The sequence below is a fragment of the Amblyomma maculatum genome, chromosome 6, assembly GCF_055883805.1.
Source record: "Amblyomma maculatum isolate TAMU_Amacu chromosome 6, ASM5588380v1, whole genome shotgun sequence".
Classification (NCBI taxonomy): Eukaryota; Metazoa; Arthropoda; class Arachnida; order Ixodida; family Ixodidae; genus Amblyomma; species Amblyomma maculatum.
This window is the reverse complement of record NC_139349.1, coordinates 112,883,681-112,906,105: the sequence shown is the minus strand read 5'-3', so window position 1 is coordinate 112,906,105 and position 22,425 is coordinate 112,883,681.

The following is a 22,425-nucleotide window of genomic DNA, read 5'->3' as shown; positions in this document are numbered from 1 at the left end:
ATTTTGTCACTCACTCACTCACTCACTCACTCACTCACTCACTCACTCACTCACTCACTCACTCACTCACTCACTCACTCACTCACTCACTCACTCACTCACTCACTCACTCACTCACTCACTCACTCACTCACTCACTCACTCACTCGCTCACTGACTGACTCACTCACTCACTCACTCACTCACTCACTCACTCACTCACTCACTCACTCACTCACTCACTCACTCACTCAGTGGTTAATCAATCGATCGTATCTGATCATTCTCGGATTTATGAATCAAGCGAGTCATTTTATATTGACCGAGAAAGACACAGGCAGTCAAATTACACGTCAATTACAGCGCGTGTCCTGTGTCTGCTTCTCTTGTGTGTGTTTCCTGTGTGCTATCTTTAGTCAAGCAATGCACCATCTAGCCCAATTTCAAGTTTTGTTAAAATACACGTCAATAGCACAGGCGAAGCAATCTCTCGAATGTTTATCGCGCACGGATGCCTAGAATGTGCTTGTGCGATGAATCGCGCTTACGGCCGGAATGACAGACTCGCGTTGCGCGAGTTGTCGAGAGCCTCTCCGCAGTTTTGACAACTCAAGCTCCTTTCGTCTGAAAACTGGCGGTGAATAAGGGTCGAGGAACGACGTACCGCAATGCGGATTGACCCACTGACAAAGGCTACACCGCTGTTGTTGGGGGGATGTAGCAAGGGATAGCAGAAAAACTAGAAAGGACCCGAAGTGGAAAGGACGTCGGAAGAGAGGAGGGAGATAACCCGCTGAGGAGGCTCTTGCCTCCCGAAGGATGACTATCCGCAAATGCGATCATTCACTAGTACTTCCAATCCCCGTACACCGTCCGCCGAGTCAACCGCCATCAACTGCGCCACCAAAGATAGGGTTATATTAAACCCAATGAACAGGGTGATCGCTGTGGCGTCCAGAAGCCGCCTCAAAGCCGTCGGATGAGTGGGAGCATGCAGTTTTGTTTTAAACCTGTCCTTATTTCGTGTGCCATTCCTGCCATCCCTACCGGGAAGTCCTGTAATGAGAAACATAACACCTTCACAAAGCTCGCGCAAGATTTGATATCTAACACTAGCGTGTTTTTAAATGCGCTCGTGGGTTAGAGTAAAAAATTGAAATTCAGCTATTGCACTGACATTTTCTTCGGTGCTAGGTACCATTAAGCTTGGTATTCCAAAAGTTGAAGTGCGCAGTTGCAGGATGGGCTCACGGGAGTGACCCAAACGCATAGTATGGAAGGTGATTGTTGCCTCGAGAGTTTTCGGTTAAATTCTATAGAACAGTGTTTTCAGCAACAGTGCGGCGCACGGGATGAGCATTTTCACTCTTCAACTTCTACACGCGCCTTACATTAAGAGTCACCATTTTGTTTCCTGTTTTACGCGACAAGATTAAAATAAGGTCGGTGCTCCACGAGATTTCTACGCTGCCGTTTGCGTAAAGTAGCTTTATTCAGAGAACAAAAATATACGTGAGAAAATGTTCAGTCTTCTCGTTTTACATCAAGGGGGACCGCATAGGTTGATGACCGGAGCCTAACCGAGCACACGGGGTTTCCCATCGCATTACGCTTGCTTTTCCTTTGTGCAGATTGAAAATGAACTGATCAAAACCTCTGCTATGTGTTTTATAAGCTGCGCCCAAATCGTAAGTTGAAGGTCAATAGAATGTATGTACTGTAGAAGCACTGCCTTTTGGCCAATAGAGGCTGTTTGCAAGCTTGTTTGTAAGAGGGAGTTTATAAATTTCTAGTTTACGTGCCGTCATATGTAATTGTTCGCTGAAAAAGAGAAGTTGGCTGATTCGAAAACTGCATGCTGAATAAACATAGCGTATTCGTACTATGAAAACAACATAGGACATTGTGCATAATTTTTTTTTTCGCAACCCATTTCCTCACAGCGGACGTTTCATAGTGGGCGTAACGCATTAGTTGAAATTCGCTGATTGAATAAAGGTTACAGTTGTGTTGAATTCATGCTCTAAGAGACTTCACTAATCGTTAAATAATTTGGTGTAAGTGACTCGACAGCCCGTCCCGTTTTTGTGAAATTTCTAGTTTTTGCCACACTATATAAATGGTGGCTGAAACCTTGCAGAGCGTTCATAATGTCCCTTCGCACAAAACACACACACATATTCGCACATGTTCTTCGCTTAATTATTTCGTCATCTGAAGAGAAGTAATAAGTGAAACAACCAGCCGGCCTCCATGGCTGCAGCATCGCTGCCGCTGCTGCTTCAACTGCCTTCAGGGATAGCTAACTGTAGTTCTAATTTTCGTGTTTTGTCCTCGCGCCATTTGCCTTAACGCCTTCATACATTGCATTCCGAAACGAAGCTGTAAATTTCTTCAGCCAGGCTTAAACTTGGGCAACTTTTAACTTGGCTTTTTGCACAGTAGCACATTTGGACGTGACAAGATTCCGCCACACTCTTTAGATTCCTCAAAAGGAATCGTACATGTCGCGATCGCGGTTGCGTAGGGGCACGGATGACACGCGCGGTGCTTTTGAGGCTGCTTTATTATGCACCACGCGTGGACCGCAGGCATAAAATTCCCAGCTCCTCCGGATGCTGTGGACGCCGAAGGTAGCCGTTCGAATGCCAGTCACATGTCAGAGTAAGAAAAGGATCAATAAACCATCACGTCGTATTCAAGGCAGGCTTTTCATTTCAGGTTACTAACACAGTGGTATGCTGGGTCAGTAATGCGATGCATATAGATCGTGTCCTGGCTACCGTCGTCACCTTTCTGCGCTTTAATTTGAGCACTCACTGGGCAAGTTGCGCGCCCTTTACGTGCTCGAAGCTGAGAGCGTGTTCTTCTCTTTCACGAAGAGCAGAAAGAGCGTCGCCGCGGTGGATCAGCTGTTAGGCGCTCGAATGCTGACTGTGGAGAGGAGGCCACATTTCGGCGGAGGCGAAACGCAAAAGATGCCCGTGTGCTGTGCTTTGTCAGTCACGAAAAACCAACAACAACAAAAAAAAAACCGACGTGGTCGAAATTGATCTGAAGCCCTCCGAATGCCGTTCATTATGGTTCACGTCGCTTTGGGACTTTAAAACTCTCATTAGCATATCATAAAAAAAAAAAGATAGGTTGAGCAACGCGGACCAGAGACTTCCTTGTTCAAGTGCAGACTTAGGGAAGTGCGCAACAGTCTCTTCTAAAGCCACATCCGCCTGCCGGATACTGCACGCCATCAGCGATTCTTTTCAGCGCTAACACGAAGCGGATCTTTCCGACATATGCCGGCACCCCATGTGCTGATGGCATACGCGACGCTCCTTTTTGCACAGGGTTGTCGGTCAAAAGCTTTTTTTTCTTTCCATTTCTTTATCTACCCTTCTTTCATGCTTGATCTCATCGCGTAAGGATGTGAGGCCGGATCAAGGAAAGGGAAAGAAACCTTTTCGGCCTCTTCTTTGTCTCGGCTGGCGTCACATTTCAAAAAGCATTGTAATATCGGAATCGCCGTAGAACGATGTCTGGAATTTGCGATCGTCTGCGGAGGGCATATTAGCCAGAGTGCACCTTGCGGTCCTCTTTCGGTTCGGGTCTTCAACCAAACCTTGCTGCTCTTCCCCCAGGATCAGAAACACCAAGAGGCGCAAACGGTGAAAGCAAAGATGATTGAGTCGGCAAAAGGCACGTCCTAGTGGAAGAGGGCAGATAGTGTACTGGCATAAACATGGAAAAAAAAAAAAAAAAACATATTGTAAGGCGGGTCGCGGCGCTATTGCGTAATAACTTTTTTTTTTTTTTCATGTTACTTTAACGAATGGAAGCTATAGTCCGTAGCTCGGCAACTTCGTGTCACCTTGGAACGGTCTCGCTGCTGGTACGAGTCAGTATAGTCTGAAGTTTGTCAGAATTTCATTTCGTAGTTAGGGCTAATTCGTACTGAAGGGTGTGCGAGCCTGATGACGAGACTCGAGCCCGACTCGAGCCCGGCCCATGCTAGGCCTTGACCCGCTTAATTATCATTCTACCAGCTCCTCGCATTATATTGCTCTACATCGGGCCCGTTCCCCGCAGCAACGCAAGTAAATTAAATTGTTCATTATGGAAGGAGGTGCCGGTAAATTCATTCGAATCTTATTCACTCTAGAAGAAATTGGCTTCGTATACGGACACAAAAAAAGAGCGAGGTGGGTTCACCTGCTCACCATTTTGAGTAGTGATCTCGCCTTTGAATACCGCCGAAGTTACAAGAGCCACGCGCAAGAGTGTTGCATATAGGCATAATAAACTACAATTCGCATTACCCAAATATTTTATTGTCATTTCTTTTTAACTAAAACAGATTAAAATATTATGACGTCGTTTCTAGCTTTATCAATACCATTTTCTTTAAAATGCGGTGGCGCTATGTGGCACACTACCAAGGAAAAAGTACGAGGGACTTAAGCGACTAAAGTAGCGAAAGGCAAAAGCCTGAGTGCCGCATTCTGCTACGCAACTGTTGCGCATGTAGCGATGAATGCTACTACGAGTAATCTGAGCGTCTACTGTTTTCCATTCTGCTATTGTATTGAGCTGTCAAGGGGTGACGAGTTTCGAGAATTTTTCAAGCATTTTCTACACAACGTCTAAGTTTAGATCAATAATTAGTAATTGATCCTGAGGCAGTGGTGATGAACAATTAGGTATTCATTATTCAATGACTCATTAATTAGTCATTATATAAATTAATTATTTATGAATTAATACTTGATCATTCGTCATTGATAATTGCCACTCCGATCATTAATTAGTAATTGGTCATTAGTAACTGTCAATTAGTCATTATTTGCATTATTAGTCATTATTTAGTAATTGATTGGTATATGGCCATGTAAGGCACGCATTCGCGTATACTATGGTGGTGTTCTTTGATTAGTCGAGACCTGCATGACGCCATCCCGTCTCGACCAATCAGAGCCGCCGCAAAAGCGGGACACATTTTATCCGCGACAGCCATTCAAGGTTTTCGCCTTAAAAGCGGCATCATGTTTCTAGTGCGGCCTTTGTCGCGGAATGTTCACTAGCGGATATAAAGAAATAATGAGATATAAATATACTTTCACAAAACGTTGGATATAACCAGCTTTCAATATAACGAAAAAAACTTGTTTTGGAAAAAACTTTCAAAAAACTATGCTATTGACGGCTAGTGTGAAGAGTGGGAAATGAATCTAAATTTGGTAAAAAATTCCTTGACGCGTCTCAAGAAGGAGACTTCCCAGCATACTTACTAATTTTCTTGGCAGCAGTGTGACCTGCGAAGTTCACAGGCGTAAGAAGTTAGAAGCAGCCCTTAAGAGTAGTCCATCTTTGTCCAAACACATTTTAGATATCACAACCTCTCGTTTTCAAAAGCCACGCTTTCTCGAAAAAGAGCTTAAAAACGCTTTCATACGTACAAAGCTTTCAGCATATACTTTATGTATAAAGTCCAAATTAGAATAGAATATGCGTTGGAAGCTTGCTATCCCTACACCAAGAAGGACAAGGAAAAACTTGATTGTATTCGGAAAAAGGCGGCAAGATTTACAAGCAAAATACAGAAGACTGGGTGCTTTCTCTCTCCTTGTCCAAGATCATCAGATTCCAACGTTACAAATACTCCGGAAAGTCAGCCATCTTCTGCTTCTTCAGAAATTTCGCCATAAAGTCATATTAAACTCTCCGGATTGCATGCAGCAAGCTTTCACCAGACGAACAAAAGGCGTACTACACAGCACACTCTATATAAAATCGATATTTGCAAAAACGATCCCTTGCAAGAAAGTTTTTTTCTTAAAACAGTGAGGAAATAGAACTGTCGTTTTTATTTAATAGAGCGTCTTCCTAACACAACTTGGTTAGGAAAGCGCCAAAAGATATATTGTGTTTTCAAGATTTTTATTTATTTATTTATTTATTTATTTATTTATTTATTTATTTATTTATTTATTTATTTATTTATTTATTTATTTATTTATTTATTTATTTATTTATTTATTTATTTATTTATTTATTTATTTATTTATTTATTTATTTATTTATTTATTTATTTATAGGCCTCGCCACCGTACTGCAGTGGTTACGGCGCTCGACTGCTTTATTAAAGGCTGCTGGATCGAATCCCGGCCGCGACTATCTCTTTTCCATGGAGCCTAAAAGGAAGGCGCCAGATTGCTGTACGATGTCAATGACGTTAGAGAACCCCAGGTGGTCGAAATTTTCGGAGTACTTCACTACGGCGTCTCTCATAGCCTTAGTCGCTTTGGTACGTCATATCCCACAGACAGGGCCAAACCTATTTATTTCTTTTGCCCTCAGGGTATATAATATACATATGCGTTTCAGAGGGAGAGAGAAAATTTACAATATAGGGAATAATGATTACAGTAAGCAGTAAACTACAAGGAACGAAATCAAACTACGTATAAACCAAAACAATGAGGTAGGCATTCACGTAATAAGCACGTTATCGCGTTTTCTTTTTTTTTTTTTTATGTAGTGTCATATGAATGCGCAGGTTGCAAGTGGCTTACTCAAAACGTTACTTGTCTGAATCAAGAATGAATGCAATCGTGTTGATTTTTTGGCACTATGGTATATGCCGGCTTTGTGAAAGTTATTGCGGCGAGAGGAAGCAAACGCTGTCGGTTGGATTCAGATAGCGCGAAGAGCTTGATTAGGATAAGATTTTATTTATGAAATCAACTTAAACGCGACATCTGCTACGCATTCAAAGTGACGATAAGTTTAGCGTACCAAGATACTTTGTTGGGCGTCTTGGTAAACATCCATTGTCAATAAAAACAGCGCTTGTCCTGTAGCTTCCTTATATATTGTCTTGTGTTTTCCTGTTCGCGCTGTTTTTATTGACAATGAAGTTTAGCTTAGCTTTTAATATGTGTTTAACTGATTGTTGTGTGGTGACTGTTGAAACAAAAACGAACTGAACAATTTTGCACAGCTTGGAGCTCATCATTTTTTGTGGTGCGGTATGGATACCAAACTGTCTGCGCGTATTCCAATTGCGAATGAACATAAGTAGTGCATAACAATTGATTTAGAACTGGTGGCGCGGCAGACAGCTCTTTGCTCTTCAGCCTCTGTTCTTTTTCGTTTTTTTTTTTTTTTGTAGTGACCCTCCCGCTAAGACCAAAACATTGACTGGCAGAATAAATAGTAAATAAATAAATAAATAAATAAATAAATAAATAAATAAATAAATAAATAAATAAATAAATAAATAAATAAATAAATAGTGAATTACAACGCTTGAACATAGCAGAAATGTGGAAACGGCGAGAGTCTTGGATATAAGGAAAAATTCGAACATAACAAAAATTCAATATGAGAAAACCCAGGTGTAAATTAATTACTCGGTTGTACCAAGACGCGGATATAGCCAGAAAAGAAAAAAGAAACCTTGAATACAAAAAAATAAATACAACAAAACATTAATACAACCCACGACCTCCGAATTTCGCATGAAGTGTTCTACCAGCCGTGCTACAGCGGCGTATGTGACAGGCACATTGCTAGCCTGTGTCTGATAGCCCAAATTGCGATCACCCCGTTCAATCATTAATTAACACCACTTCTCAGGTTGAATTCATGGCCGCACTGACCGCGTTCCAATTATAAAGATGTAGAGCAAGAGCGCCTTTTTATTATGCAGTTTATGTTAAAAAGACCCGAAGCGCTCTAAACCACCCTGCTCTTGGCCAATGACATTTCTTATACTGCACATATGTGGTTTTGGGAGGTGAAACACACCACCGAAGATCATCTTGGAACAAATGGCTTCCCGTCGATCACTCGAATGAAAGTCCTTCTCCGACGATTTCTAGGAGGTTTCAAATGCTCAGACTTGAGCAGCTACAGGTAACAGAGCAGCCCACGCCGGTTTCGTTCTCTCTACTCTAGCAAGCGAACGTACTCATGCTATAGTTAGCCGTGTGTAAGGTTTTACAACGTTCAACTAAGATAGCAACAGTATAGTTCGGCCTTCCTCTGCGTTTTGTGGTTTAGGACCTGCTATAGCAGTCTTTCGCTGCCGCTCTTCAGTTGTGCTTCAAAAAGCCTTTTCACTGTTTGTCCAGCACGCTGAACTTCGTCAGGTGTGAGCATGCCAAGTTACTTGGAAGCTGCACTGCTAATGACGCTGAATAAATTCACCATGTAAAGTACATAGTTAAGCTTTCTCTCATTTCGCGTCAGTGAAGACCCCCCGAGGAGATTTCAGCGGGCGATTATTTCTTTCCTGAGATGTATTAAGCAGGCAGGCCGAAAAAATAAAAAAAAAACTGAAAAAAAGATAAACGCTCAGTATTCTTATTTTCTCGGTCCACTCCATATGACCCTGTTCTGTCTGTGTCGCTGCAAGATCACGCTAGTGAAGCTTTCAATAAATAAAAAAAAAAAAATCGGAAGTCGGAGGCGTGAGAGAGAGAGAGAGAGAGAGAGAAAACTTTTAATGAGCATAATAATCAGTAAGAATTCGCAGGAGCTGGGTGGTCGGTGCCCCTAGTCCAGGGCTCCGCTGGCAGCAGCTGACCTGCGGACTAGCTGGATAATCCAGGCTTGCCGGTCCAGGTTGTCGCTGGTCAGGGCCGCCTCCCACTGCTCGTGTTTTCTATGCAAGCTCTCGAGCCCGCCACGTATCCAAAAATTAAAGCCCGTCTGGTTCAGGCCTAGCGAAACAGTTGATGTCAAGCGGAAAGGTGAGACTTTTCAGTGTCTATATGCATTTTTTTTTAATATTTTCAAGTTTTATAAGATTGTTATAGACCATACATGTGACTTGTATAAAATATATTACATTTGGTGATTACTAACTTCAAAAATACTTCCTTCGTCCTTTTTCACGGCCGTCAAGAAAAAAATGAGAAATCTTCGGAGGCATTATGTTTTTTTTTTTTTTTTGTAAAACGTTTTCTCTTTTTTTCGGGGAGGGGAGAGGGGGAGGAATTTGAGGGTGGGGCATATGTACGTTGTTCGCAAGAAACTATTAAGAATTAGAAAATAGAATTTTCCACAGACGGCAATCATTGCCGTTTACATGACGATTGCTATAATAAATATCTCAAGTCAACTTGTAGGTTATGATAATCAAAAACCATTTGTGGGTGAGAATTTTATTGCACGGAGGAAGAAAAGAATGTAGTTAACCTATTATTAAAACCAGCAATTCGATTTTTGTTCGTGTTAAATAACCGCTTGTTCTCCCATGTAAAATTCTGAGACTCTGCATCCAGTAGGTTTCAAGAAGAAAGTTCATGAGGCGAAAAACTCTAGAAAGTATCAACAATACTAGGCGATATATTATTATAATCTTGAATTATAGTTTCTACTGCATTAATTAATTAAGGAGATGGTTGCTAACTTCACGGAAATAGTTTTTATAAAGATAATTCTACGGGCAATTCTCGAACACTGTTTTTAAAACATCACCCCCATGTTGAGCCCGGGGACTTGAGGAAGATACTAGGTTGCTACGCGCACAGTCACCCGCAATAGCAGTCAACTTTTGCTGCCACCATTTAGAGCTGAGATCAGAGGAATTATAGGAATTACGGAATGCAGAATGCAGAAAGCCTCCTTCTCACTGACTGGCTACCGCTCGGGTGAACAATGTCTTGAAGTGAAGCGTGTGACTCTCCTGCCCTCTTGAGGGAAGCGAAAACAGGGCACACCTCAATAAAGGACGAAAAGACAACGCTGAGCTCTTCGTGTGCATCTATGCTTGGGTACTAGCGAACCCTGAGGGGATGCAGAGTAAATAAAGCTCCCTGACTTCTCTATTTATTTATTTATTTATTTATTTATTTATTTATTTATTTATTTATTTATTTATTTATTTATTTATTTATTTATTTATTTATTTATTTATTTATTTATTTATTTATTTATTTATTTATTTATTTTTTTATTTATCCTCAGGGCCCGGGAGCATTACAGAGGGGAGTGGGATACATAAACATATAAGAAAGTATAGCAAAGTTACAGAAAAATACAGTACAAGTACACAAAAAACATGCGCAAAATGAAAAAAGGAAAACAACACTTTAGAATGCAGTGGGGATAGTAAAAACTATGTTCAGGAAGTAAAGGGCAAGTATTAACATAGTAACAAGCATAGATATATTCGAAGAAAAACAATGGCTTTGCGAAATGCGTCGTTATCTGGTATACATGCGATATCATGGGGAAGGTACGATTTCAACTGACACAAGTTCTAGGTAGGAATGAGTCATGGAAACATTTCGTGTGACTAGATGGAACCCCAACTAGTTCTTCCTTCGGTACCTCGGTCGCACACAGCAAATTGAGTGAACACCAGGTGGAACCTGAAACGGATGACTACTGTGTCATTTGGCTACTTAAGATGCCTTTGTATACGTATTCTCAGAGAGCGCGTCATGGGAGCAATACTTCCCACTACCGCGTTGCCCAGCACATCTATGTGCCAGGGTACCAACATCGGAAACGTATAGAGAGAAGTATCTGCTATACAGATTCTGTAATACGCGTAGGATGCTTCAGAAGGAAATCCAAGCTCGAACCTTCGCAGAGCAGATTTCGAATCCGTTAGAGTGACCAAAAATGAAGTCGAACCAAACTTTCATTTTCTCAAGGCCACCCTATGGCAACGTCCTCAGACGTTGCGGACACGGTTTAAGTAATCTGGGCAAACTGGCTGTGGTTAAAGATGTAATTCGAAACGCCGCCGCGCTAGATTCGCTGAACATGTCCACATTACCATCGATGAAAACATGGTGGTGGTGAGCATGTTCTCTTTCGAAATCACCAAGCACAAACAAACGCGTTTCCACCAAAGGAGCTACCTCTCAACTCGAATCGGGCATCGTCTAAGAATGTCTATTTTCTAATCCACTATTTTCATGAATAAATTATTTTTTGAGATTCTTAAAAAATGTTCTCATACGGTTTCTTGGTCGTTAGGTCCCTGTATGTAAGAGTATGAAGTGGCAAGTAATTCCGGGTCTGACACCTTTTTGTTTCTGACAAAAGATGAATTTGACCGGCTATTCTCCAAGACGGCTAAGTTGCACCTTTGTGAGGTTGAGATACTGGCTAATGAATAGCATGATTGTTCGCGACCGACAGGGGAACGTTCCTGGGCTCTTTCAGTGCAAACTTTCTGAACGTTGAGGCTGTGATTCAGATGTTTTAATAAAAGTGATTGTCACTCTCTGTGGCTCATCACCATGGCATCGTGGATTCTGGCTGTTGAGGAAAAATGATTTCCACATAGTTCACCTGAGATATTAACGAACAAGTTCAGGATCGAAGACAGAGATGAAGCAATCGAGTGCGCAGTTCTTCGCGCTGAGCAAAAAAGACGCCAAGAAAGCGCATCATTGACTAACCTGGCAACCGCACGAGCTGCCAAGGTCTTTTTTCCTACGTATGGAAATTGGACAAAGCCTGACAGAAACAAGAACGTAATGGTGTCGTTATGGCTTGTCCGTTTAACTCAGCATCATCAACCAAATTAAGGTGCATTATGTTTTATTCGTACTCCCGACATTGGTAGCTAACATTTTATTTTACACCTTACAGATCTTTGCAAAACTGCCAATATATGGTTCATGATGTATATAGTGTGCAAACAAAACGAGAATGGTGGAATGCCGACAGCTCCAGCCTCCGGTGTCGAATCATCCCTCCTCCTGCTCTTCGCCTACTCACTATATATATATATATATATATATATATATATATATATATATATATATATATATATATATATATATATATATATATATATATATATATATATATATATATATATATATATATATATATATATATTTCATTTATTTCAGGCCACGTGCTGCACAAAGGGAAGCACCGCAGTCACGCAGCCGCACAGCGTGGATGCCCAACACGCCCGAACCGCGGGCCTGAAATCCGAGCCGCGGTCGTCGCGTGAAGCCCAGGGACCGCACTGCCAGTCGGCAAGCGGCGAATGCATGCGGAAGGAGGGGAAGCGGGAGGCGGATTTGGAACGTTCGGCGAGCGGCGCGGCTTTTTTGCACAATGGCCTCGTCTCCCCGGCCATTTGACCTCCTCTGTCCCTTTATCATCCTCATTCAGAGCGGTCGGCTCATTCTAACGCGTGCCGGCCGCCGCGTATTCAAATAGGCGTGTCCGACTCGCTGCTCTGTTGCCAGCGGCAGGCTCTTGCAGAAGTCGTCACTGTGACTGGCGACTCTCGTCATCTTTCAGCCCTGCAAAAAAAAAAAAAAAAAAATAAAATAAATCAATCAATAAAAGAAAGAAAGAATGACGTAAGAGGGGGCTAGAGAGGTTGCGGGTGCTGAAGAGTGATGCAGACGGCCTTTGTGTTCGCGGGGTTCTCGTTGGAAGCTCTCCGCGAGCCTCATCGCCATTTTCTCGCGCCAATCCTTTGCAACTGTCAGCGCCAGAAGCGCCGCCGCCAACGCCACCACGCGGTGTGCGACGTTGTCGCTTTCGACGCTGACGCAAAAAGCCCAAACGGAGCAACTATGCGCCTCTCTGTCTCTCTGCTCCGCGCTACAGCGTGCGCCTCGTTCGCGTTTCTGTTGCAGTCAATGCAGCCAGCCGTAATAGATTTGGCGTGACCGGCTCGAAAGCTGCGAAAGCCGTGAGGTCTCTGCGAAGACGGGAGACATTGTCCGTGCTGTAACGGTTGATTTTTTTTTTTTTTCTTGTTCGCCATTCTTTTGAGGTTTCTCTCACGTTTATTCATCCTTTCAATGCTGCCTCGCAACTGTTGCCCTCTATCACTGTCAAGTTTGCTCATTTTTGCTATTTTTCAGTGCTGCAAATCCAAAGGTACAAAGTAACCGAAAAGAGCAGCCAGAGAGAGTGTGCGTGAGAAAGAGAGAGGGAGAGTAATAGAACGCGCTTTCATTTTTACTCATCTCCAGCAACGCTGGCGTCAACAACAATAATCTTGGGCACTCTGTTTTCGGAGATTCATTCTCTCTATACTCTGCCCGTTGTTCCTTTATTCAATTTCTCCCTATCTGCGTCGCTCACACTGTAACACATTTTGAAAAGGGCAGTGTAGCTATCACAGAAACAAACCACAGTAAAATTATCGGGAAAGAAACGTTATTCGTACCGCGTACATGAACGTAATCTGTCCGGACGCAAGCCTCGGAGGACCGCTCTTAAAGATATTGCCTACTCGACGGATACGCTAGCTGGCAAGGATGAATCGCAGCAGTAAGTGATTGATACCCAGTATACCCTGTATGGAAAGCGTAGAATCTTCGCGTCAGTCGCAAACCAGAGGTATAAAGCCTTCCTCTAAACTTTATCAGAGGGCTCTTCAATCTAGATCTGAAACTGTTGCCAAATCATGGCTTGCGACAGCGTGAAGCTTGCGCAGACCGTGCGAGCGATAGTTTGAACCTCGTGTACACACCTTAAAGCCAAGTGGACGCAACCAAGTTACCTGAAGAGTATCAGCTTATAGTTTTATCTTGAATTGCTTGCTGTACATCCCTCTGCTCATATCTGACTGGAACTTTACACCATTCTGGACAGGCCTTCACGAGGAAAGTTCATCCGTCCATTTTCTGGCCTAGCTCAAATCGAGTCAAGCCGACGGTGTTCCGATCCGCATCAGCGTAAAAGCGCGCGCAATATCCAGGTGCGTCCGGAGGCGACCGGACAGCGATGGCGCGCGCGCGCCACAGCTTGCACCGCGGTGTCTTGTGCGTTTTTGCGGCGTCGGCGCTCCTGAGACATAGCAGAACACGGGGGAGTGCGCGCGAGCGCGCGCGCCGGCTCGGCTAATCGATGTTTGATGGACAATCGTGCCGGCGCGGCGCGCGTTCTGTGGCCAGGTTTACGGTGGAATGGGAAGTCGGACGAGGTGGAGGAGGAACGCCGGGGACGGGCCCTCGCTGACCTCGCGATGTGCTCTCGGGAGGCATCCAGGACCGCCCTTCCTTTACCCTTCCTCAGGCCGCACTGTCCTCTGGCCGCTTTATCGAGTTTCCGCTGCGCAAGGATTCCATCTGGCCTAGAGGAGCGAAGGAACGCAGCCGCCAACTGTCCATTCGCCCAATGCCCGCGGGAACAACCAGAACAACGCCGCCTCGCTGTGTTCGATACGACGCCGCGGCGGCGGCGGCGTCCGCTGGACAAAAACGACCCATGGCTCACTTCGCAGCGGGGAGAGGGAGGGGGAAAGGGGGGGGGGGGGGTGTTTGCTTCGTAAGCAGAACGGGCCGTCTTTCATCCTTCGAAATCGCACTCCTTCCCTCGCGGAGAGAGATACCCCGTTGCCGCTGTTCTAAGTGGTGCCGCATGCCTTGGAACATCCTGCCGTTCATTTAATGCTGTAGTTTTTGTTGAACATTCAACACTGTTTGTTTTTTTTTTTTTTTTTTTTTTTTTTTTTACGGTTCTATTTAGTTTATACACCTGCTTGTTGTAGCAGTGTCATTGCAATTGCTATACCTATTGTTCCACCCTCAGATGCGAGCACATCCATCGTTTCTTCTGCCTGGACAGTCCAGTCGCGAGGTCAGGGAGAGACAGTATTACTTTGATTCGTTCGCTTCTACGATAACAGTTGCTGCTTAGGAGGGTAATGGACTTTTAATGTTTCGTAGTAATTGGAGCGGCGTCTTTCCAAGGGGTCCACTCTGAGCTCTTGGCATTTCGTTTCCTTAGCTGGCGACGTAGAGCAATAACAAGGGAGAAGCTAATGCTGAGTGCTGTTTCTTAAGTTGGAAATGCAGATTGATGTCATACAGAGGGCCCGCGGGCAGAGTACTCTACTCTTTATTCGCTTAAGCGTTCTGAATCTAAACTCGAGATTTCTTTTTCGAAGTTCTCGAATGGACGTAACTTTGCTGAACATGAAAGGAAAGAGCTGTGAAAGCAGGCCCGTGGTAACGCATTCCGAGCGCGCACTCTTAATCGGCAAAGTGCTCTTTGCTCGCAGAAGTGCAAGTATCATAGCTTTTATTTACTCCGAATTTAGGCCGCGCATCACAAGGAAAAACTTGTTATTCGCGACATTAGGGGAGCTCGGCCTCGGTTTTCAGTCTCCAAGCTTTCAGAAAGGAAGCGCTTGTTTAAAAGGAAAGTCAAGCCTCATAATGCGCGGTGCCCTTTCAAAAGCGGACCACTTGAACCTTGTTCAAATGGCTCTGAATCGCGTTATCTTTCTTGATACCAGACGGATACAAGAAAAATCAGCGCGTACACTCGACTATGCATGTCGTGCAATTTGCTGAGTTAGAAAAAATGAATAACAAGACACACCACAGGTAAATATTACCGGAGCTAGATTTATATATTAGTGTTCCGAGATAACAAAATATGTCGTTGTTGCCGTAAACGTTCCCTCAATGAACAATTAAACTCTATTGAAGTAGTATACAGCAATTCCTCGAAGAACACTATTTGGACCTGCCTCCATCATCGGCTTAGGGCTGAAGCAGCAGGACCGGAGTACCGGATTCCAGAGTCTCATCGACAGTCGAGAGATCCCAACCCGCCTTTTCAGCATTCGTGAAACATCAGTTCGCAGGGGAGCTGGGTATTCCCCAAACTCTGAAATACCAATTTTGCGTTTTTTTTTCTTTCTGCCTTTTATACGTTTCCTACCGTTTACGGTTTCTGTAGAAGAGAATACCTTGTAGGAATATGAAAGCATGAACTAGTCAATGTTTAGAGGGAATGTATAGCGCCGCAGTGTTTGTCATACTGTCCCGACTGATGCTAGAGGGGCGGACAGTCGGAAGAAGAATGTGGGCTCCACCTATAAGGTAGGACGTAATAGCATTGATTGCTCCCTTCCGCAGGGTACCTCGCGGATTCTTGTTAGCGTATGCATGCTCACTTAATCACTAGCCTCTTAATTAGTGCCTCTGTTGTCTCGCACGTATTGATTATTAGCATGCAGCCGTGAGCTACCTGTGAATAGCCACGTGGATAAAGTTCCGCCTTAACCAAGCCGTATGGACGTATCTGCGTGGACATAGGAGTAGTTTGTCCGACTCTGGCTTCCCCATAGTATTGGAAGGTTCGACTCCTATCTCAAAGGAGAAGCCCGAGCTTGCAGCGCCTACCATGTATCTCGTGACGTCATATAACCCGCCGACCGATCAGTACGCATCCATGTAATCTGCCAACTACCGAAATTCAGAGGCATGCCCGGGATTTTCGCTCTCAATGCCGAGAACATAGGACTTTCTGCAGAACAGAACATGGTCTTCGAAAGTGTCGCGTTAAGACAGGGGAGATAGTCATGGCTAGACCTTTCATGATGCACAAAATCCACGCAGTGTCATTTCTGGCCTTTGCTATACACTCTTAACCTGGTTCCACATACGGGTCAAAGAAGTTATAAGTGGAACTTCCATTTATGTATGTTCCAGTTATAAGTGGAACATTTAGCGCGTATGTGGAACCAGGTTGAGAGTGTATATAAGGGCACCAGGACAAGCTGGCGTCCAGAACCGCGCGATTCTCGCTACATTTCCCTTTTTTTTTTTCTTTCCTTGACCGTGGTATTGGGAGGCCCTCTGTTTCATCCCTCAATACGCTCAGATCCTGCAGTCTGCTAGCTAAGGTTGTTCTGTATTTGTTCCCGATTGCAGAAAGCATATACACTGGTGACTTCGCCAGTCTATATAGCGGATGGCCAAAAGGATGTGTGGATGTTTGTGGATTTCGCTCCTGCCATTAATTTTCCTGTCAGTGCCGAAGAGTATGGTCGTGATGTGGATAAGGCAAAAAGCAAAGGAGAAGTCGCAGTAAGGGAGAGGGGAATTCGTACATCGCGAAGCAGCGGGAAGAAAATTTCGACAAACCCGTTGCGGTGATATTCGTTAGATGTGTTCGCGAAATAAAAGCTCTGTGGAACCGATAACTGCTGAGTGGAACAAGAATACACATCGTCGTTCCTCACCTGCAGTCAAGAGTTGCTAAAAAGTATTCAGCAGGAACGATGTTCAATAAAACTTACACTAAATTAAAACAATAAGAACGGAATAACCGCACTTGTCACGAGTCAAGGTAACATAAAATAAATGTAAATGTAAATACATCAATATATATTCATGCTGGAAGTATGACACTTGTGTAGTACATAGTGTGTACGTCAATGACACTGCTAAAGAAATTTCAGTTTCGGTAAAGAACACTTCAAGAAAAACATAAAAATGGATGTAAATACATTTATATACAAGCTTGCAGAATGACAGTTTTGTTAAGCACTCACCCCCTTCCCCCAGTGCGAGGCAGCAAACCGGTTTCTTTTACCGGCTAACCTCCCTGCCTTTCCTCCTCATCTTCCTCCTATGAATGGTACTGCGGAGAAACTACAATTTTGAAAATGAACACTCCATGTAAAACCAGTTGAGTTGAGTTATTATGCAACTGTTGAACCAAACATTTTCCTATACCTATACCAGAGGATACCATATGGGTGTGCGGCTGAACCTCTGCGCGGATTTTGTTATTCGTCACTTGATGGGATCTCAGGATTTGATGCTGAGTCAATCTGAACGTATCGCTGTCTTCACGCTATGCCGCTTGTAAGATGCCGCTTTATACAGCTGTCCCCATCTATAGCAACCGAGATGCTCTATTTAGAGCTTCGTCGTCAGGAGCAGGCACCAGGCCTGCTCCTTCTTATAATTTTGGTGCGTTGTTGTCTCTTTTACCGCGGTGAATAAATGGTTGGGGCGCTCGGCTGCTGAGGTGACAGGATCTAATCAGCCACCGAATAGATGGAGGTGAAATGCAGAAGCGCTCTAGTACTGGCGATATCACCGCACGTTATTTACCACAAGTGATCTTAACTATTCCAGGACACTGTATATATGGCGTCCTTAATATAGGGTTTTTCTTTTTCGATTTTTCATTCCTTCGGATTCGCTGGATAGTTTTCTTTTCAGTGTTCATTTAAAAATCTAGTTCGCATTTTTTTTTTCGTCTTATCAATGACTGTTTTAGGTTATATAGTGAGGCCTTCCTGCGCGATAAAGAGTCAGGTAAGGTGTGACACACAAAACAAACGAGATTTCAAAAATTATTGTACTTACAGAATCAGTTCTCTGTGACATTATCACCTTCAAAGTAGTCACCTTCAGCATGCACACACTTCTGCATTCGGTGCTGCCACTGCTAGCAACAGTTCTGGAACGAGGTTTTTGGAAGGCCCTTTAGGAGATTTTCCGTTTTTGCCTGAACCTCTTCAACTGAGGTAAAATGGGTGCCCTTTAAGCAAGATTTTTCTTTAGGAAATAAAAGAAGTCGCATGAGAAAAATCAGGTGAATAAGGAGGATGCTCCATCACAGCAATGTTCTTGCTGGTCGGAACCTGCTTGACAGATAGGGCCCTGTGAGCGGGTGCAATGTGAACGGGGAGGGGGGTCTTTAAGCAATGGAAATTAGATGATGCCAATGCAAGACAAGACAAACATTTTAGCGGTGGGTTGGACGCGATTACGAAGCATCGTGTGATATGCTTGTCGACAACACCGATGGCACTGTCGCTCAACATTCGTGCTTGACAGGTCACTACATCTTTCGTGGAGCTTAAGCATGGTTTCGCATCCGTCTCCTACATGAGAAGGAGAAATTCATCCAAGCAAGTAACTTGCATAGGCAGGCGACAGCAGGGAGCAGCACTCGCACGCAGAAGTTGGATGAGTAGGTGGAACCTTCTGGTCTACAAATCCATGTAACGCAGAGAGAGAGAGAGAGAAAACTTTTATTCGTCCAACAGAGTGACTATCGCGCTCTTCGGGGGTTAGACCCGGAAGGTGGGGCAGTCGCCTTAGTTGCAGGCCGGTAGTTCTTGGACCCCGGCGGCATCTTCGAACAAATTCCAGTCGAACAATTTCTATTTGGGCTCTTGGATCTGATCTTCGCAGACGGGTCTCCCAGGTGTCTTTAGTTATATTTTTAGCCCTGCCTGGTGACTTTGCACATTCCCATATTATGTGATCTGGAGATCCCTTTTCTTTACATAATGAACATAGGTCTGATCGTATTTCTGGCATATATGGTTGACAAGAATTGGGTTCGGGTATGTATTTGTCTCTAGCTTTCTCCATGCTACCCAGTATGCTATGGACACTGGGTGTCTATAACCCGGTTAAAAACAAAATTTAGAAATTGAATTCGACGTAATTTTATGGTGCGTCTTTGTCGTTTTAAACCAAAAAATCGACCTGTATAGTATAACACACACACACACACACACACACACACACACACACACACACACACACACACACACACACACACACACACACACACACACACACACACACACACACACACACACACACACACACACACACACACACACACACACACACACACACACACACACACACACACACACACACACACACACACACACACACACACACACACACACACACACACACACACACACACACACACACACACACACACACACACACACACACACACACACACACACACACACACACACACACACACACGCACGCACACACACACACACACACACACACACACACACACACACACACACACACACACACACACACACACACACGCGCACGCGCGCACGCACGCACGCACGCACACGCACACACACACACACACACACACACACACACACACACACACACACACACACACACACACACACACACACACACACACACACACACACACACACACACACACCATATTTTGTCTGGTTTGTGGTTACTTTTTTAATTCACATTTAACGAAGTCGAAAAAAATCAGGGTATAATCCACGTCTTTTTCAGCAAATGTGTAATGTAATGGCAAGGGCGAAAAATGAAAATAAAGGTGGTGGTAGATTTCCCGAAAGGCTGTGTTCCACCTTATTGTGACATCTTGTTCCAGTCAAAATGCCCGGTGTTAGGCAAAGTCTAATAGCCGTGACGCAAATTTATTCAGTTTGGCATTACGTTTTGCATTGCCAGTATCAAACACATTTTTGAATGCAAAAATCATGTTTGCTAGAGGATTTTGTCCAAGAAATCACGTATGTACAATTATTGGCCGTAGCTACAGGACGTTGTCTGAGAACACTACGAAATTCCTTTCGCAGAAAATTCAGTTTACTTTCGGGAGGTCTGCTCCTAGAAGCCAGTGGTCCCGGTCTTTCGTAGATGGAATAGTGGATTACCATTTTCACCAGAAATTGATGCGCAATATCCCAAATAGATAGCAGCTATTCCTGACGCGTCTGTTGCGAGCACGCTTTCGTTGTTAGCTTTACCAAAAATAATTATCGCTTGTTGCCGAGAAATTCGGAGCCAAAAAGGCAGCGCGGGCGCACGTGATTGAAAAGGGGGTGATGATGCTACGTAGAAGGAACAGCGGCGTTGACGCCGCCGAAATCGATTGTCGCGTCTGAGAGAAAAACGCCGCGCGGCGGGTGGCCGCGCCATCTCTCGGCCTCTTTCCGCACTGGGCACACCCGCCAGTTCGTCGCACAGGTGGAAAGGTGTTCACGGGGAAAGCCGAGATGCATGGCGCGATGATCAAGAGATGTGAAGCAGATTTAGTGGCCTTTCTCTGCAGTATCGCCGTGCCTAGGGGTTTTAATTAGAACGAAGACAAACTCCAAATTGTCAATTTATTAATCTTATTGTTCCAGACATGAATTAAGAAAGGGTAGCATACCCTTCAGTGATATGCTAAACCACCGCTATATACGGTAGTCCGATCTAATAAGTAGGGCTGACATTAGCTGTGTAATTTTTAACTAGCACTATTCGCGAATCAAATTTGTCATTCTTTCCGATAAAGTACGTTTGCCGAGGTTGGAAAGGCGTTACCGAGGGAAAATATATTTTTGGAAATTCTACGGTATTTAATCCTTCAAAGATATGGCTACCTTCGTGTAATTAAGCATTTGATGCGTGCCACACCTGCGGCTTCTTTCGCCCGTTCATATGATGTTGAGCTGCTTTTTTTTTAAATAAGAAATAACAGCAACATAAAGAAGGAAGCGAAATTTACTGAAAATAAGACGCAATTGTGACTTGTGTAAAATTATAGAATGACTAGTGCGGACGATAAAGACCAGGCCAGAGACGCTGCTCCTGCGATAGAAATAAGCAGCTCGTAAAGAGAAACCACTGTGTTTCAGCCACATGCCACATCTTAAGTTGGATAGTCATCTTACATGAACATCGAGCGATCTTGAGAATGACGAAATATAGAAAAAAAAAAAATTCACATTACAATTCACATCTAAGTAAGCGTAAGATTTGTATACATTAGGAAAGAGGCAATATAGACCAAGGTACGCAAGGAAGACGTGCATTCTGCGCCTCCCCCCCCCCCCCCCCCCCCCCACTTCCCACTTTTTTTTGTTCTTTCGTACTTAGTGTAGCCCGTTAATTCCATCAAACATGTAAAGCCAACTAGCCACTATTGCATGTATGTGCGTACATTTTGAACGTGACCAGGAGGTTATGTTCATTGTGCGACAAACTAGCCTTTCCTTCGTGTCCAAATAACCCCTTTCCCACGTGTAGTGTAGCCAGCTGGACATTATGGATGGTGAAAGAATGGAAATTGTGCAAACACTCTAGGACATCGGTGTTTTCCTCGACAACATAATTTCATCTCGGGGAAATACAATGCACTACTCAGCAAATCACCACCAGGAATCACCAGGGGCGCTGTACAAGCTATACATAGCGTGTAGACGTGCGTGATGAGTAGACAGCAGCACCATATTATAAACGGTCACCAGTGTAACCTCGACATCTAACTATAATCAGGGCTATAGAGTAAGAATTAACTCCGTATGCAGAGACGTCCCTTTATACATCTAACTATAATCAGGGCTACGATTCGAGTCGAAGCTACATTACTAGTAAGCGTACTCCATATTTGCATCGAAATGAATCCTTTGAACCGGCTGCGTCCATAAAAACGCCTGAAAATTGAGCGGCGACAGAGGCGCCCGTACTGTGCTGCCACTTGAGACCGCGCCTTGCGGGAAAGTTGGGCACCATGCGCCCTGCTCTTTTATTGAAGACAATGACCTTCTTAAAAGCCCATTGTGTACTTTCCCACTCTGCAAAGTACCAGTCTAGCTTTTGCGGGCTTTCCGTTGCTTTATTTGCATAGCCTATTTCAGGCTGGTTCTTTTCTCATCTCGAGTGAAAGACGACTCAAAACCACTGTGGTTCGGCGCTTTTTTTTAATATTCATTTTGCATATCATCTTCTAATGCTCATTTCTCGCACCATTTCCTTCTGATGGCAGAGTACTACGGCGTGTTGAGGCATCCAGGCAATTTGGATTTTCTCTAAAGGTTTTTGTGATTATAATTTTGTTTTAATACCAATTTGTCTCATTGGACCGTGCATAACTGAGAGTATG